We start from the raw sequence: 16,296 nt of genomic DNA, 5'->3' as shown, positions 1-16,296 counted from the left end.
AGCTATTCTTTCCGTTCAATCTATCCTAGAGTGTGTACTAGAATAACACCTTAAGACACAAATCAACCAAAACCCTAATGTCACCTAGATACTCCAATGTCACCTCAAGTATCCGTGGGTATGATTATACGATATGCATCACACAATCTCAGATTCATCTATTCAACCAACACAAAGTACTTCAAATAGTGCCCCAAAGTTTCTACCGGAGAGTCAAGATGAAAACGTGTGCCAACCCCTATGCATAAGTTCACGAGGTCACGGAACTCGGAAGTTGATCACCAAAACATACATCAAGTGGATCACATGATATCCCATTGTCACCACAGATAAGTGAAAGTGCGTTATATCGACTAGAGGGGGGGTGAATAGGCGATTTTTATGAAAGTCTTCAAAACGTGAGAGTTATGAAGACAAACAACGAAGATTATGCCTATTACTATGCAGCGGAAGTTAGATTACACTAGGCCAGCCATGGTCATGTATTCAATAGAGTGAAAGCACAATGACAAACAACTGCAGTGTAATAAGGATCAGGTAGGAAGAAGTTATGAAGCCAAACAGTTCATACATTCACGTTGTGAAGACAAAAGATAAAGCAAGCATACAATGGCTTCACAATATGTAACAGTAAGAAAAGGAAGTGAAGATGAAACCGGTGACTCGTTGAAGACAATGATATGTTGGACCAGTTCCAGTTGCTGTGACAACTGTACGTCTGGTTGGAGCGGCTAGGTATTTAAACCTTAGGACACACAGTCCCGGACACCCAGTCCTGAACACACAGTTCAGGACACCAAGTCCTCACCGTATTCTCCTTGAGCTAAGGTCACTTAGTCCTTGCCCAATCACTCTGGTAAGTCTTCAAGGTAGACTCCCAAACCTTCACAAACTTCGTTCACTGGCAATCCACAATGTCTCTTGGATGCTCTGAACGCGACGCCTAACCGTCTGGAGGATTCACAGTCCTCAAGTGTAATAAGTCTTCAGATCACACAGACAAGAAGACCTGAGTGATGCCCAATTTGCTCTGGCTCTGGGTGGTTAGGGCTTTTCTCCTCACTAGGAATTTTCTCTCAAAGGCTTCGAGGTGGGTTGCTCTCAAACGACAAAAGCCGTGCACTGAAATCTGAGCAGCCAACCGTTTATGGTTGTGGGGGTGGGCTATTTATAGCCACTTGGCAACCCGACCTGATTTGTCCGAAATGACCCTGGGTCACTAAGGAACTGACACGTGTCTCAACGGTCAGATTTCGAACTCTCACGGCAACTTTACTTGGGCTACAAGCAAAGCTGACTTGTCCGGCTCTGGACAAGATTCGCTCTTATTGTCTTCGCGCGAAGACATAGGTTTTTGATTTAGGCATCACTTCAGTCATTCTGACTGGTTCTCCTGGACCCCACTTAATAGTACGGTGGTTCCTATGACTCAACACAAAATAAAAGGAACTACGAAAGATCTAAGTGTTCGAGCTCCATAGGCTTCATACCGTGTCTTCTTTTGTCATAGTCTTCAATGTGAATATCTTCATATACCACCTTTGTCTTCAATGTCTTCATACATTTTAGGGGTCATCTCTGGTAGTGAAACCGAATCAATGAGGGACTTCTACCTGTGTTTTCCCGCAATTCTCACAAACACATTAGTCCCTCAACTAGGTTTGTCGTCAATACTCCAAAACCAACTAGGGGTGGCACTAGATGCACTTACAATCTCCCCCCTTTTGGTGATTGATGACAAACTAGTTGAAGTTTTCAACGCGGAATATAAAGTGTGAAGTTTGTAAAGGATAGGGAATTGTCTTCATAAGTTGCAAGGGCTCCCCCTGAAGATGTGCATATAAGTTAATTTGCTTTTGGAATGCAAATGCACATGGCAGGTTGTACTTGTGGAGATCCACTTCAGCTTATGGTGACAATCCACTATGCATGTGAAAGTATATGAAGATAATGACATGCATAATGGAAAATGGACGTCTGCAGAATGAGATAAGTGCGGAATTTATCGTCGCACATGCGGAATTTATCTTCGCAAACAGAGTGGCAAACAAGTAGCAGACGACCATCAAGTTTTAGTGTTTACAACTCAAAGAACCAAATGAAGCAAAATCAAGAGTTGTAAACACGAAGCAAAATATAACAACACATAAGGCACCCGCCCATATTGACCCGTTTGAAGACTATAAACATCATATGCTTCTCCCCCTTTTGTCAGTAATGACCAAAAAGGTTTGAAGACATAGAGTTTTCTACGCGTTCCCAGGCGCAGCAGGGTCGGTGGAGTTGTTTGGCGGTGCAGAGCTTTGAGGTGCAGAAGTAGGTGGTGGTGAAGTAGCATCATCGTCGTCATCAATGATTCGTGCAGTGACTGTGGCAGCAGATGAAGAAAACTCAGAGTCTTCAAGTGACGGTGTGTTGCGCATCACAGCCCTTCTAGGAGGTGTGGTGTCAAACTTGAAACGCTCTGTGAAGCCATCCTCTTCAAGTTCAGCTGCAGTGCATATCATTGAGAGCCCTTTCCATGTCCGACGGCAAGTCTCATGTGTAACGAAGGCATTCTTGGTGGCAAGGTTTCGAAGTCGATTGACATCCACCAAGAGGCTCTTCATCTGACGTTTGAGCCAGTCGTGATGCCTATCTTGCTTTTGGTGAAGGGCCACAAGAAGCTATCGATCAGTGAGGACACGAGCACGCTTCTTGGGTCTTGGAGCATTTGTGCTGTCTGGGGCTTCAGTTGATGCTGGAGCACGTGTAGTGCCAGCCAACGGATATACCCTGGATATGGCTTCAACACCTTCAACATTCTGTGTGAAGCTCTGGTGTTCTGCATTCTGAAGATTTATTGGTTGCTTGTCTGGCTCAGGATATATTGCTTTAGCAAAGGTATCCACATCTGGCAGAAAGATCCTATGGTTTCGGGCAGAGGGCTGATACGATATTGTAGAGTGCAGTTTGATCAGCCTCATCACCCAAGGGGCATAGAACTTCAAACCAAATAATTCCGAGCCTGACGCTGCAAGTTGGCGTATGAAGAGATCCTGTGCGTTGAAGCATTTGCCATGTAGGATATAGAATATGAGAGTCTTCATTGCACCTTCAATCTTTGCATGTGGAGAGTGCCCCTTAATGGGCCAGAGAGTCCGCCGGATGATGTGATATATGGTCCTAGGCAGGTACTCTAGGTCTTCAACGAAGAACTCAGTAGGATAAGGTGCATCATGAGGCAATGGCTTCATCATTGAGAGCATCTGACTCATACTGGGTTCAGGCCTCTGGAAGATACTCTCAATAGCTTCAGAATGTGATTGGCAGCCTTCCTCGAAGAATTCGCCAGGAGTGGGCAGGCCGGTGAGCTCAATGATATCAAATGCATTGGCTTCATGATGGACATTTCCGGTCATCCACTCCAGTACCCAAGTCTTCGGATCTCTGTTGTATCCTTTGATGTGCAGAGTGGCATAGAACTGAAGCAGAAGCTCTTCATTCCAGTGCTCTTCATCAGTCACAAACGGCAGCAGACCCACTTGCCTGAAGCAATCCAAGGCTTCCTCAAGACATGGCAGACCAGCAATGGCTTCAACCTCAAGGCGTTTGTGCAGAAAGATGCGGCCTTGGTTATAAGATGCATGAATAATAGCTGCGCTGAGAATAGCTCCAGAACCTGTCTGATACAATCCTTTCCTTTGAATAGGGGTTCTTGAAGCTATTGAAAAATGTATTGTCTGCCTTGAAGCTGTTGATGTTAAAGGAACCAGGTGCTGATGCAGGACCTGGGAACCTTGGCAGCCTTGGGACTGGCTTCTGAACATCAGGCCTGTGCTCAATATGATAATCGAATTGAGGACCTGCAGCAGACTCAGGAACAGAAGTGTCTGGCTCGGTAGCTTCGCTGTCCGCTGAAGCATTTGGTAGGGCGGGCTCCACATTGGCTTCAGTGTTTGTGGTGGGAGCCTCAGCATGTTCTTCCTCCGCTTGTGTAGTGGGAAGAACAACCTCAGGCACGTTCTCATGGAGAACTGCATCTTGATGGAGCGGGGAAGTGGGTTCTGGTGGTGCTTCTTCATTGTCTTTGGCTGATGCAGCCGGAATTTCTGCAGTATGGACTTGAGGCCGTGGACCTTTGCGAAGCCTACGGAACGCAGACGACGCTTGTGGGGTCGGAGTGGGCTGGACCTCAAAGTCTTCTTCCTCCTGAGGGCGATCAGCCCATGACTCATCTTGTGCCATTGGCGTTAGAGGACGGCCAATACTGATGAGTTCGCTTGTTTCAAGCTGAGGAAAGGCTGCATCATCTTGTACATTGTCTTGATGACCAATGTCTTCAGCAGCTATTAGGTCGGCTGCTGGTATGTCTTCAGCTTCAGGAGCCTCCGTGGGAGCAGGCTCATGAACTGTCAGTCGTCTTTCTGCATTGGGGTGAATGACAAAAAGGGGTTCAACCATCAAGGGCTCTGTGGGAGCAGCCCTAGATTTCTTGGTCTTGCACTTCTTTTTGCTGGGGGGCAGTAGGAGAGGCTTTAGAGCTCTTTCTTTTTCTGGCTTCAGCCTCTGCATTTAGTGTCTTCTTAAGCTCAGAAGCGGCTGACCGGCTCTTTGGCTTAGAGCCAGTCGTGGCGGTTGGGAAGACAATCGGAATAGCTTCTTGTCTTGATGCCTCTGGTTCATTCACAGCAGGCTGCTTCTTCTTCTTAGCGGCCATCTTGGGGTCGATGCCAGGACGCCCAAGTGCCTTGCACTTTTCAGCCTCGTTGTAGGCTTGAACACATTTTTCTGCCAAAGACTTCATCCTTTCACGCGACCAGCAGTGAGCTCTTTGCCGATTTGTTGCTGGGGCTCCTTTTCCTTCTGGGGCTTGGAGACGCGTGATACGTCTTCAGACTGCACACTGACTTCAGGAGGTGCAGTTTTCAATGGCTTCACCCTTGAGATTTTTGAGGCAGGGGCCGGCTTTGAAGCTTTTGGTTTCTTCGTCTGCTTTGGCTTCGGCACAACAGGAGCTTCATCAGACTCAGAGTCAGCTGGGGGGTCATTCACGGCAGCCCCTTGTACTAAGATGTGAGTGATAAGGCCCTCAAGATTGGCAAACGGACCGATGATATTGGGTTCGGCGTCGCGTGTGCCATCTGCCCTTGGTGAGGAGGGACCAGGGTTGAAGTCAAGCCCAAATTTCTTCTTGTTTAGCTTCGCTGACTGCTGGGCAAACTGAAAGTTGCGCTTGAAGAGATTGTCATCACGACACCAGAGAAGTGACGATGGATGTGCATCATCAGGCTGTGGTCCTCGGACCATGCATGGGTAGAAGCCTTGAGCAATGGCTTCATCTCTGGTCCTGGGTACAAGGTTCTTGTATAAGATATCCCCCCATGGACTCTTGATAGCATTCTTTTCAGCATACTCCTGGGTGACGAAGCGGTATTTGAACCACTGTTCTGCCCAATAGCGTCGAATCCATTGGATTCGGGTTTTGCGCTGTCCATAGCTCTCTTCTGGATCTGTTTTGTACATTTCTGCCAAGTCTTCTGGCAGATCCTTGGATGTTCCCTCACGTCTCTGTCTGCCCCCCTTTCTTGCTGCTGCTACTGAAGCCATAAACTTTAACTTGAAAGGTTTCAAAACTTTCAAAGGCTTTCTTTTTCTGGACCAACATGAACTGGCTTCAGGAGAGTTTGTGTGATGCTGTAGGAATTCTGCAAATGAATGCAGACTATGAGAACCGAAGGATTCTCCCATGGACATGTACCTGTGACAGCATTAAGGTGCGAGGGAAGGGGAAGAGGTCATATGCATTCTCAGAAGGTTTTGAAGATTAATCATTTTAGAAGACATTGACCTCATCGTGCGAAGACATTCACTCATAGATAAGAAGTTGGTTCCAGATTTGTACGAACCCACAGATCAGTACAAGTGAGGAATCTAACTACTTTATGAAGCACAAGTGAATATACTAGGCATGTTATGAGATGCAGCGAGAGATCTAACTAGTGTGAAGAGAAACTTCTTATGGTAGAAAGTGACAGAACCATGAGATCAAGGGGGCTGTAAAAAGAAGTTTTATTTACCACACTGGAACTGCTAGACGGAAGGGAGTGGATGCCGAGCAGTTCAGTCCTCCGTGCCCTAACTTGGCGACGGAAAACACCTACGGCGACGGCGGAGAGGATGATGTCCGCGGTCGGCATGAGGACGGCGTTGGAGAGGTTGCGGCAGCGAAGCGCTTCGTCTCCGGCGTCGTCGAGTGCTAGCGGTGGTGCTAGGGTTCTTGCGAGGGTGGAAGAAGGAGATAATGACTGCGGTAAGTGTGAATTTATAGGCTCAAGGGCGGCACTTGCTATTACACAGGTGCCCCTGGCGGTTCGCATTTGAGGAACGCGTGGCCAGTTAGCGGGTGTTTGGGGTTTGTTCCACGTCCCACGCACGCCTAAATTGTCGGGCGGTCGTTCCTGCTTCTCCGGATTTTATCTGGAGGAATGAGCATTAAAAAAACGGACTTAATGGTTATCTCTATATATTCAGCTGACAAGGACACAGTGAAGACACTCGACAGTTTCAATAGAATGCATATGACTTGGAGAGATAGAATTTGAGATAGAAAGCATAGAGAGATTAGGGTCCGATCACATTCACTTAGTTCAAAAGATTCAACCAAGAAGACATAGCTATAAGTGAATGCTGTAGAGGACAGAACACTAGTATGTATATATCTATATAATCAACATAGTGAAGATAATCATGAAGACATGTTGAGTTCTAAGCCAAACCAAATGTGAAGATATTGTAAGGTAACGCCATGAGTGAAACACTTCAAAATGGAACGTTTGGTGGTGGCGTTACCCATGGTATAGGAAGTATTAGACCCAGACACGGCACATAATTATCGTGGCGCTCCGAAGTCAAATTCCACATTAATGTATTCACACTTAGAATGTATGTCTTCATTGATTGAAGATATACTTTACTTTGTGTGTTGCACATCTAAGTCGTCAATATGCATAAGTGTTAGGATGTGTGCCTGATCACAGGACATTTGAGGATTCCAAGATATTTAGCTCACACCGTAACTTGCAAAATCTCTTCTCATCCAAGGGCTTGGTGAAGATATCTGTTAATTGCTCTTCAATGTTGACGTGTATGATATCTATGTCTTCCTTCACAACATGATCTCTGAGAAAGTGATGACGAATTTCAATGTGCTTTGTCTTCGAGTGCTGAACTGGGTTGTTGGCAATCTTGATGGCGCTTTCGTTGTCGCAGTAGAGTGGCACTTGCTTCAGATGAATGCCATAGTCTTTGAGTGTTTGCTTCATCCACAAAAGCTGAGCGCAGCAAGATCCAGCAGCAATGTATTCAGATTCAGCAGTGGAGAGAGATACACAGTTCTGCTTCTTTGAAGACCAACATACAAGTGATCGTCCCAGAAAGTGACATGTGCCTGATGTAGACTTGCGATCAACCTTGTCACCAGCATAATCAGCATCCGAAAATCCAACCAAATCAAACTCTGAGCCCTTTGGATACCATAATCCTAGAGTTGGGGTGTGAGCCAAATATCGAAGAATTCGCTTCACAGCTAAGTGATGCGACTCCTTTGGTGCCACTTGAAATCGAGCACACATGCAAACACTAAGCATAATATCTGGCCTAGATGCACATAAATAAAGCAAAGACCCAATCATGGAGCAGTATACCTTTTGATCGAACTCTTTACCATTGTCGTCAGGACCTAGATGATGTTTGGCTGGCATTGGTGTTGTGAAGCCTTTGCAGTCTTGCATACCGAACTTCTTCAGGAAATCTTTGAGATACTTCTCTTGAGATAAGAAGATGCCATTGTGTTGTTGTCGTATTTGAAGACCAAGGAAGAACTTCAGCTCCCCCATCATGGACATCTGATATTGCTCTTGCATCATATATCCAAACTCTTCACTATACTTCTGATTTGTGCAGCCGAAGATAATGTCATCCACATAGATTTGGCACACAAACAGTTCACCATCATATGTCTTCGTGAAAAGAGTGGGATCCAGGGAACCTGGTATGAAGCCTTTGCTCTTCAGGAAGTATTTGAGTGTGTCATACCAGGCCCTAGGGGCTTGTTTGAGGCCATACAGTGCCTTGTTGAGCTTGTATACCATGTCAGGATGTTTTGGATTTTCAAAACCAGGTGGTTGTGCAACATACACTTCTTCTTCAATCTTGCCATTGAGAAAGGCACTTTTCACATCCATTTGATATAGAAGTATGTTATGATGATTTGCATATGCCAGCAGTATGCGTATGGCTTCAAGCCTAGCCACAGGAGCAAATGTTTCATCGAAGTCAATGCCCTCCACTTGAGTATATCCTTGAGCAATGAGACGAGCTTTGTTTCTGACAACTTGACCATGCTCATCTTGCTTGTTGCGGTATATCCATTTGGTTCCTATTATGTTGTGCTTCCGTTGATCAGGACGCTTAACCAGTTCCCATACATTATTCAGCTCAAACTGTTGAAGCTCTTCTTGCATAGCTTGAATCCATTCTGGTTCCATGAAGGCTTCTTCGACTTTCTTGGGTTCTGATATTGAGACGAATGCGAAGTGCCCACATAAATTCGCTAGCTGAGTTGCCCTTGAACGAGTGAGTGGACCAGGTGCATTGATGCTGTCAATTATTCTGTCAATCTGCACTTCATTTGCAACACGAGGATGTACAGGGCGAAGACTTTGCTCTTGCTGATCTGCGTTGTTGTTGGGAGGAATGTCTTCAGGTTGAGCATTGTCTTCATGTTGATCAGGTGCTGAGATGATAAGTTCTTCTTCAGGATGAGCTTCAGAAGGTATAATCTCTCCAGTTCCCATAAGCTTGATTGATTCACTAGCTGGAACTTCATCTAGCACATTTGGCAGTTGCTCTCTTTGTGAACCATTTGTCTCATCGAACCGCACATCCACTGTTTCAACCACTTTGTAATGAAAGAGATTGAAGACTCTGTAGGAGTGCGAGTCCTTTCCATATCCAGCATAAAGCCCTCATGTGCTTTAGGTGCAAATTTTGAAGTGTGATGTGGGTCCTTGATCCAGCACCTTGAGCCAAATACTCTGAAGTAACTGACATTTGGCTTCTTGCCAGTTAGGAGTTCATAAGATGTCTTGTTCAGAAGCTTGTGAAGATAAACACGATTGATTGTATGGCATGCAGTATCAATGGCTTCAGTCCAGAATTTTCTTGGAGTCTTGTATTCATCTAGCATCGTTCTGGCCATCTCAATGAGTGTTCTGTTCTTGCGTTCGACGCCGCCATTCTGCTGTGGTGTGTACGGAGCTGAGAATTCGTGTGTGATGCCCAAGGTATCAAGATATGTATCAAGGCCAGTGTTCTTGAATTCAGTGCCATTGTCACTTCTGATGTGCTTTATCTTAGCGCCAAAATTGTTCATGGCTCGATTGGCGAAGCGTCTGAAGACATCCTGCACTTCAGTCTTGTAAAGGATTATGTGCACCCAAGTGTATCTAGAGTAATCATCAATAATCATGAAGCCATAGAGGCAAGCAGTAGTAGTAAAAGTTGAGTAGTGAGTGGGACCGAAAAGATCCATGTGGAGCAGTTCGAAGGGTTGTGTTGTAGTCATGATTGTCTTCGAAGGATGTTTTGCCCTTGTCATCTTCCCTACTTCACAGGCACCGCATAAGTGATCTTTCTTGAACTTGACGCCCTCGATGCCTATGACATGCTTCTTCTTCGCAAGGGTGTGGAGGTTCCTCATGCCAGCATGCCCAAGACTCCGATGCCAAAGCCAGCATTCTGAAGCTTTTGCAAGAAGACATACTGCAAGTTGTGGTCCCGCTGAGAAATCTACCATGTACAAATCACCTTTCCGATACCCTTCAAACACTAGAGACTTGTCAGATTCCATTAGTACCAGGCAACGATATTTTCCAAACATTACGATCATATTCAAATCGCAAAGCATTGAAACAGACATTAAGTTGAAGCCAAGGGATTCAACAAGCATGACTTTATCCATGTGTTGATCCTTTGAGATTGCAACTCTACCTAGACCCAATACCTTACTTTTACCGGTGTCAGCAAATGTGATGTGGCTTTTGTCGGATGGACGTAATGTTGAGTCCATAAGAAGGCTTCTTTTGCCAGTCATGTGATTTGTACACCCACTGTCAATAATCCATTCTGAAGACTTTGAAGTCGCTGGTGTCGTATCCTACAGTGCAGTTAGGGGGATAGGCTTCACGAAGAGAATTGTGAAGCATAAACATTTGACGAACCAGTGGGTTATGAAAACTTAGATCCAGATTAGGACTAATAGGAAGAGTAGCATGCGATTCAGGAATGAAGTACATAATGATGCCATTCGGGCATTTTATCTTGCGCCCTACAAGATTATTGAGGTCCCCAGCAATAGCGTCAGAAGATTTTGTTTTTCTGCTGGAGACCTTTCCCTGCAAAAGAGAGTTAAGCTTTCTTAACCACCCACATCTTCAAGGGTGGCTTAGAAGCAATAAGTCTAAGTGCAACATCTGAGAATTTTGGCTTTGAAGCCTTAGCAAACATTCTAGCAGGTGGACAATAATACTCATAGGAATAAGCAGAATAATTTTTGGTCATATGAACATGACGATTCGAAGAACCGCTCTCATATTCATATGCCTGAGTATGGTTTCCCTGCAAAACATTTGCGTTAGTGTGACTCAGGTGAGTCCTCTGTTTGTATGAAGCCTTTGGACCATATGAAGCCTTTGGTCTGATGTTCGTCTTCTTCAAGTGAGGTGTCATGAAGACATTCAGAGGAAGACTTTCCAGACACTTTTTCGGAACCCAGATCTTCTTCATAGGTGGTCCATTCCTGCAGTTAGTACCAATGTACCTGGCAAACACTTCACCATTCTGATTCTTAAACAGTTTATAGTTTGCATCAAAGGACTCATCAATGATAATGGGGTTAGAACAAGTGAAGCCAGATAAATTGGATGGATCTGCTGAAAGTTCCTTTGCAGCAACCCATGTGGTTTTGGGGTACTGCTCAGGTTTCCAGTAAGAGCCATCTGCATTTATTTTCCTCACGAACCCAACACCCTCTTTCCTAGGGTTTCGGTTCAGAATCTGCTTCTTGAGGACATCACATAATGTTTGATGTCCTTTAAGACTTTTGTACATCCCTGTTTCAAGCAATGTCTTCAACCTAGCATTCTCATCAGCAATAGCAGTGGTATCCTCAGTAGAGGGGTTAGTTACCACATCAACAGTTGAAGATATTGGAACAGCAGTAGCAGTGGAACATTTAGCAACAGAAGTAGCATTATCACGCTCAATGCATTTAAGACATGGTGGTTCAAATCCTTCCTGAGCGGGACTGATCTGTTCGGCGCGAAGTGACTCATTTTCCTTTTAAAGATCTTCATGAGCCGCTCTCAATTTCTCAAGTTCTTGCTTCCTTTGAAGATAGTCATAGGAAAGCTTTTCATGAGTTGTTGAGAGAGTATCAAGACGATCTTCAAGTTCCTGATACTTAACGTGAAGGTTTTTTATGTCTTCAATTAAGGATTCAGATCGAGTCATTTCAGCACCCAACAGATCATCGCTTCTGTCTAACAGTTTTTGAATATGTTCCATAGCTTTCTGTTGTTCAGTTGCAATTTTAGCAAGTGTTTTGTAGCTGGGTTTTGAATCACAGTCAGAGTCATCTTCACTAGAAGTTTGATAGCGAGTAGTGCGTGTGTTTACCTTGGCACCGCGTGCCATGAAGTAGTAGGTAGGAGTGGAGTCGTTCTTGTCATTTGCGTCGGTGTCGGTGATGCAGTTATTGTCTTCAGTGTTGAAGATGGACTTGGCGACGTATGCTGTAGCCAGACTCGCAATGCCAGAATCAGACTCCTCCTCAGACTCCACCTCTTCCTCCTCAGATGCGGACTCCTCTGAATCCATCTCCTTGCCAACAAACGCACGTGCCTTGCCAGATGAGCTCTTCTTGTGTGATGAAGACCTTGAAGAAGACTTGGAAGAAGACTTTGAGTATTTCTTCTTCTTCTTGTCGTCAGAATCATATTCCTTGCTCTTCTTCTTCCTTCTGTTCTCATTGTCCCACTGTGGACACTCAGAGATGAAGTGTCCAGTTTTCTTGCACTTGTGACATGTTTTCTTCTTGTAGTCATGAGCAGAAGCTTCATCATTTTTGAGCTTGATCATGAAGATTTTCTGAAGCCTTTCTTCTTAGTGAATTTTTGGAACTTGTTCACTAGCATTGCAAGTTCTCTTCCAATATCTTCAGGATCATCAGAACTGCAGTCAGATTCTTCTTCAGATGAGGAAACAACGTTTGCCTTCAAGGCACGAGTTTGCCCATAGTTTGGACCGTAGATATCTCTTTTCTCAGAAAGCTGAAACTCATGTGTGTTGAGCCTCTCAAGTATGTCAGACGGATCGAGTGTCTTGAAATCAGGACGTTCTTGAATCATCAGGGCCAGGATGTCAAACGAACTATCAAGTGATCTCAGCAGCGTCTTGACGATTTCATGTATGGTGATCTTAGTGGCGCCGAGGGCTTGAAGTTCATTTGTGATGTCAGTGAGCAGGTCAAATGTGTGCTGGACATTCTCATTGTCATTTCGCTTGAAGCGGTTGAAGAGGTTGCGAAGAACACTGATCCTTTGATCTCTCTGGGTTGAGACGCCTTCATTGACCTTGGAGAGCCAGTCCTAGACCAGCTTGGATGTCTTCAAAGCACTCACACGGCCATACTGTCCTTTTGTCAGATGACCACAGATGATATTTTTGGCAGTAGAGTCCAGTTGAGTGAACTTCTTGACATCAGCAGCAGTGACACCTTCTCCAGCCTTGGGAACGCTGTTCTCGACGACATACCATAGGTCGACGTCAATGGCTTCAAGATGCATGCGCATCTTATTCTTCCAGTAGGGATATTCAGTTCCATCGAAGACGGGGCACGCGGCGGAGACTTTGATTATCCCTGCAGTCGACATAGCTAAAACTCCAGGTGGTTAAACCGAATCACACAGAACAAGGGAGCACCTTGCTCTGGTACCAATTGAAAGTGCGTTATATCGACTAGAGGGGGGGTGAATAGGCGATTTTTATGAAAGTCTTCAAAACGTGAGAGTTATGAAGACAAACAGCAAAGATTATGCCTATTACTATGCAGCGGAAGTTAGATTACACTAGGCCAGCCATGGTCATGCATTCAATAGAGTGAAAGCACAATGACAAACAACTGCAGTGTAATAAGGATCAGGTAGGAAGAAGTTATGAAGCCAAACAGTTCATACATTCACGTTGTGAAGACAAAAGATAAAGCAAGCATGCAATGGCTTCACAATATGTAACAGTAAGAAAAGGAAGTGAAGATGAAACCGGTGACTCGTTGAAGACAATGATATGTTGGACCAGTTCCAGTTGCTGTGACAACTGTACGTCTGGTTGGAGCGGCTAGGTATTTAAACCTTAGGACACACAGTCCCGGACACCCAGTCCTGAACACACAGTTCAGGACACCAAGTCCTCACCGTATTCTCCTTGAGCTAAGGTCACTTAGTCCTTGCCCAATCACTCTGGTAAGTCTTCAAGGTAGACTCCCAAACCTTCACAAACTTCGTTCACTGGCAATCCACAATGTCTCTTGGATGCTCTGAACGTGAGCCTAACCGTCTGGAGGATTCACAGTCCTCAAGTGTAATAAGTCTTCAGATCACACAGACAAGAACACCTAAGTGACGCCCAATTTGCTCTGGCTCTGGGTGGTTAGGGCTTTTCTCCTCACTAGGAATTTTCTCTCAAAGGCTTCGAGGTGGGTTGCTCTCAAACGACAAAAGCCGTGCACTAAAATTTGAGCAGCCAACTGTTTATGGTTGTGGGGGTGGGCTATTTATAGCCACTTGGCAACCCGACCTGATTTGTCCGAAATGACCCTGGGTCACTAAGGAACTGACACGTGTCTCAACGGTCAGACTTCGAACTCTCACGGCAACTTTACTTGGGCTACAAGCAAAGCTGACTTGTCCGGCTCTGGACAAGATTCGCTCTCATTGTCTTCGCTCGAAGACATAGGTTTTTGATTTAGGCATCACTTCAGTCATTCCGACTGGTTCTCCTGGACCCCACTTAACAGTACGGTGGTTCCTATGACTCAACACAAAATAAAAGGAACTATGAAAGATCTAAGTCTTCGAGCTCCATAGGCTTCATACCGTGTCTTCTTTTGTCATAGTCTTCAATGTGAATATCTTCATATACCACCTTTGTCTTCAATGTCTTCATACATTTTAGGGGTCATCTCTGGTAGTGAAACCGAATCAATGAGGGACTTCTACCTGTGTTTTCCTGCAATTCTCACAAACACATTAGTCCCTCAACTAGGTTTGTCGTCAATACTCCAAAACCAACTAGGGGTGGCACTAGATGCACTTACAATAAGCACGCGCAAGACATACATCAAGTGTTCTCAAATCCTTAAAGACTCAATCTGATAAGATAACTTCAAAGGGAAAACTCAATCCATTACGAGTAGAGGGGGAGAAACATCATAAGCTCCAACTATAATAGCAAAGCTCGCGATACATCAAGATCGTTCTGAATCAAGAGCACGAGAGAGAGAGAGAGAGAGAGAGAGAGAGAGAGAAAGAGAGAGAGATCAAACACGTAGCTACAGGTACATACCCTCAGCCCTGAGGGTGAACTACTCCCTCCTTGTCATGGAGAGTGCCGGGATGATGAAGATGGCCACCAGAGAGGGATTCCCCCCCCCTTCGGCAGGTTGCCGGAACAGGTCTAGATTGGTTTTCGGTGGCTACGGATGCTTCTGGCGGCGGAACTCCCGATCTATTCTGCTCCCCGATGTTTTTAGGGTATATATATAGGCGAAAGAAGTCGGTCAGGGGAGCCACGAGGGACCCACGAGGGTGGGGGCGCGCCTCCCTCCCTTGTGGCTTCCTCGAAGCTTCCCTGACGTCTACTCCAAGTCTCCTGGGTTGCTTCCGTTCCAAAAATAACTCTCCCGAAGGTTTCATTCCGTTTGGACTCCATTTGATATTCCTTTTCTTTGAAACACTGAAATAGGCAATAAAACAACATTTTGGGCTGGGCCTCAGGTTAATAGGTTAGTCCCAAAAATAATATAAAAGTGTATAATAAAGCCCAAAACATCCAAAACGGGTAATATAATAGCATGGAACAATCAAAAATTATAGATACGTTGGAGACGTATCACAGAATTAAACAAAATTTATATGTAAAATGCTTAGAATTTTGTGTAGATTAATAATTTCCAACTTTGATGCATGTTTAAAATGTTGTTTGTTTAATTTTGCTTAAATAGCATGCTAAAATGATTTATTTCATAACTAATTAACCGTAGGTCCAAATTCAATAAACTTTATATGTAAATGGGGTGGAAAAATGCCTAGTTTAACATGGTGCACTCATCTTGCATGTTTAACAACTCTAAAATATGGTTTAGGGCAGAACAGTAGCAAATCCATAAATTGCGTATGAGGATTTTCCGAAATTGTTGTTTGTTGTTTCCGGCCTCATTTAAACTTGCCTAAATAGTTAGTTTACTTATACTTCAGCCCTTGCCATGTTTAGTAACATTTAATATTGATGAGTACATAACCGAGAGAGAACTAAATAAGTTGTGTGGTGTTTCATCAATATGCAACTCGTTGCATATTGAGCTCCGCTTAATTTGTAGTGTTGTTTGTTGCACTTTGCCATGCCATGCCTCATTAAACCGGACATGCATCATCCTTGGTTGTTCATCATGCCATGTTTATGCTTGTGTGTTTACTATGTTGTTTGCTTCTTTATAGGTGTGCTTCTTCTTGATAGTTCCGGTTACGTTGCATTTGTGAGGATCCGTTCGACTACGTCCGTTTGTCTTCTTCATGGACTCGTTCTTCTTCCTCGCGGGAACTCGGGCAAGATAACCATACCCTCGACATCACTTGTATCTTTGCTTGCTAGTTGTTTGCTCTATCGCTATGTTGCACTACCTTCCACTTGTTATATCATGCCTCCCATATTGCCATGTCAAGCCTCTAACCCAGCTTCCTAGAAAACCGTTGTTTGGCTATGTTACCGCTTTTGCTCAGCCCCTCTTATAGCATTGTTAGTTGCAGGTGAAGATGAAGTTTGTTCCATGTTGGAAATTTTGGGATATCACAATATCTCTTATTTAATTAATGCATCTATATACTTGGTAAAGGGTGGAAGGCTCAGCCTTATGCCTGGTGTTTTGTTCCACTCTTGCCACCCTAGTTTCCGTCATACTGTTGTTATGTTCCTTATGCG

Source organism: Triticum dicoccoides, chromosome 2A (genome assembly GCF_002162155.2).
Source record: "Triticum dicoccoides isolate Atlit2015 ecotype Zavitan chromosome 2A, WEW_v2.0, whole genome shotgun sequence".
Taxonomy (NCBI): domain Eukaryota; kingdom Viridiplantae; phylum Streptophyta; class Magnoliopsida; order Poales; family Poaceae; genus Triticum; species Triticum dicoccoides.
Note: the sequence above shows the minus strand (reverse complement) of the source record.